Source organism: Rhea americana, unplaced genomic scaffold, assembly GCF_003343005.1.
Source record: "Rhea americana isolate MKP2758 unplaced genomic scaffold, rheAme1 scaffold_193, whole genome shotgun sequence".
NCBI classification, from domain to species: Eukaryota; Metazoa; Chordata; class Aves; order Rheiformes; family Rheidae; genus Rhea; species Rhea americana.
Window position 1 is genome coordinate 760,046 of NW_028186072.1, and position 3,417 is coordinate 763,462.

Sequence of the window (3,417 nt, forward strand, 5' to 3'; positions counted from 1 at the left end):
CGCCCCCCCTCCCTGCGCTTCCCGCCCTTCGCGCGGCGCCGTGAGGGGCGGCGGCGCGTTCSCGGAGGCGAGGGGCGTGCGGGAACGAGCACGAGCTCGCGATTAAAACACCTTTTCTTCCCCTTTCCTTTTCTTTTTTCTTTTTTAAACTTACGCTGATCATACAGTGTGTGTGTGTGTATCACATGTTATTTTTTTTTAATAAGATGGGAAATGGCTTTGCTAGGAAATGTGTAAATTTGACTGATACTCTTCCCCCCCCACACAGTTCTTCCTCTTCCAGATTTTAGCCTTGGTATTTAAAGTAGCCGATTCTCTCCTGCTTTTTCAATTTAATGATGGTATTGACTGTATATCATTCTTCCTGACTGTGGCCTCAATACCATTAAGTGCTATAACCACTTATGGGGCAAAAATTGTAATCACTGGCACTTGGACTTTGCTCATGTGTTACACCTGGTTTTTGTTTTATTTTTATATTCTCTGTATATTGTAATTTTCAGCAATGAGTTCATTGCACTGCTATAGCAAAAACATTAACTCCCATCTCCACTCTGGTTTCCGTTCAGTTGTGGATGTACAAGGCCTAAGTCTGGCGAACACTCTGGTCCTCGTGTTAAATGCTATTGCTGTACTATTTAATGCAATTCTTCCAATTTTTTTATGTTTGTATTTATTTAACTGTTAATGTAAGTCACAGCAAAAGTCTAAGTTGCGTTGGTAGCTAATAACGCTGTGTTTAATGAAGCAGCAGTTCATACCTGTCATTGGTATAGAGGCTCGTAAAGTAGTTTCAAGGATTCTTAGTGTCTCAGTACAAAAAGGAAGGAAGATGGGAAAGAAGGACTAATTACGATTATTTCTACAAATGCAATTATTATGCAAGATACCGTAATTCTATAATTATGTGTAATAGATCTGTCTCAAGAGAAAATGCTACCCTTGCTGCTKCTTGAGCGCTGCTCTCATACTGGCRTTCTGCACACATACTTAAACAAAATGAAAATGGAAGTACAGTTAAGTACCCTGCAAGCAGCATTTTCTGTGGTTAGCCTCTTTGTTGCCAAGTATTTGTTTTCTGAGCCGTTGCTAGTGTGGATACCGTCCTAGTCTGAACTAAAGCCATTTTGAGTAAGTCTGTGTGTGCATCTGAGTGTCTGCCTATTCTGTCCTGATTACTTGAGGTTAGATGAAACCCCTTCCTGTAAACTATCATACATGACCAATCTGTTCTGTAGCTTTGGCTTATCTAAGTTTTAAGATGTAAGTCTCCTTCCTGTCTGGACCTGAAGAAGCAGCAAATAGCTGTGATTATTTTTCTTGCTTTAGTGGAAATGGGAATGAACTGTTCATAAAGAATGTTTGATAATCAGTGGGGGACCAGCTCCCATTGCTTATTTTTGCCTCCCTCTTTGTCTCAAAATAGGACCTAAGAAGTATTTGGAACTGGCTATGGATGGCTCTTTTCTGTCTCAGGACAGGACCCTGCTGTGACCTTACTATGCAAAATGCAGTCTTCATCTTGCCCTTCTCAAGGTAACATCCGAGTGAGAAAGGAATAACTGAGCATACAGGTCCCCTTCCAGCTCCACTGGGCAGGTAGGTAGGCCATTTTTGCATGCCTCCACACCTCACTGAAAATTTCACTTTCGTTCTTCGCTTAGCTCTATCTCTGTCTCTGCCATTTCTGGAGTTCTGTTACATAGCATTGGAAASACCATACGTAGCACCCTAAAAGCTTGCGCAGTTGTCTGAAGGACAGTGAAAGGGAGATACAAGACAGCTACTGATTAATTCTRCAGCACGTTATTTTAACGAATTAAAGCTAGATGGGTAAGTTGAAACAGCTAATTCTATTTTAGCTAGACTTTCTGATCCAACTTTTTCCTATAAGTAGTGCAAAAAAAAAGAAAAAAAAGTGGGAGAGGAGGCGAAGGGGGAAATGTTGTGACCAATACCATGCAATTTTAGAAATGCTTCCTACAGCATCTCTTTAGTGGGAAGATAATAGGAAAAGAGGAAGTTTCAACAGACAGCAGGATGATAGTATGTAGCAGTTTATACTTTCAAGTGTCAGTGGTGACTGATTCCATCTGCCCTGTTCTGGGAAATAGAAAAGGTAGTGACAGTATTTCTGTTACACGTAGGGGGAACAATTGGAATTAGTAGACCCTGGAAAAGGCAATGTGATCACTCATGAAATGAAAACTGTGCACTCGTGCATTCAAATTCTTTATTGGGAATGAAAATTGTGAAGTGGAGTGATTAACTGTCAGAGTGGGACTCAGAAAGGTACAGATCTGAATAAGAAATAKAACGTTCTTATGCTACATCTATAATTTGGTTTTCAAGAGGGTGATACTGTGTGGGTCCTTCTGATTTTTTTTATGAAAGACTTTAATCTTTTGAATAAGTCCCTGGAGGACTGATATTAGCTTTCAAAGTATAGGAAAAAAATGGCTAGAGGTAAAAGCACATGATATCTGATCTTTACTTGAGCTCTGATAGTTTAATAAATCCCAAAACAGAGAGCAGGGGCAACACAGGCAGATTGTTTAACTTCATTTCCTTCTTAAAAGCATTTTACAAAGGATGAAGAGCTATGTGATGCATAACCAAGAACACAGGATCCTCTGTCATGGCTGTGTAAGAAATAGTGTAAATCCTTTTACATTCATGTGTAATGTATTTTTTTTTGACATGTAAGCAATCAGCCTTAACCTCCTCTTACCCCAAGAGGCCTTACCCKCAGAACAATAATGTTAGGAAAGTGCTTTCACTTCACGGGTTGGTGAAAACTTGGAGAAGGATAAGGAGCTATTTGGGATTTTTATTTTTTTCCAAATAATCTGTGCATGTGATTTATATATACCTGGTCAGTAGGAGACTAAGTGCCATTCATGTTGGTTTCTCTAGTGCAGCGGTGGGGAAGTGTGGTGCAGAGCATGAGAGGTCTGGCTTGTGAACAACCGGAGTTACCACTACAAAACTCAGTTTATATCTCTCTGCACTTGGTATTGRGTCTCTGTAGTTAGGTTCTTATCAAACCCTGTTGAAATGGTTCAAGTTTCAATTAAGTGGGTTTYGTTCTCTGGTCTTGCACTTCCACATCAGTGTGAACCAGAAAGTTTGGCCTATATTTATGTGGGAGAGTGCAGTGAGTTTGTTGGGACTCCCCATAGCTATTCTAGACACCCTTCCTCACATCTTTTGCTCTGACCGCTTATTGTACAAATCATACAGTGCCCAGCTGTGCAGAAGGCAACACAGCTGTGTAATGCTGGGTGCGCAGCTTGAACAACACCTGTATCTAAGGTCTAGCAGCAGCAGTTGCAGGAGTTGCTGCCTCTGAAGTCAGTGTTGCTCTGTTGCGGAGGCTGAGCTCAGTTTGCTTTTCTTGCTATGCAAATTGTAACC

General features: G+C 40.9%; 1 protein-coding gene across 2 annotated transcripts in view; it reads left to right on the plus strand.

Annotated features, from left to right (window-relative positions):
• Window positions 1–3,417, plus strand: part of AADAC (arylacetamide deacetylase) — an 84,586-nt gene that overhangs the window by 15,337 nt on the left and 65,832 nt on the right. For both annotated transcript variants that reach the window (XM_085302848.1, XM_085302849.1), the window contains one exon: window positions 1,427–1,599. The gene's annotated coding sequence lies outside the window, so the exon portion shown is untranslated. The remainder of the gene's footprint in view (window positions 1–1,426; window positions 1,600–3,417) is intronic.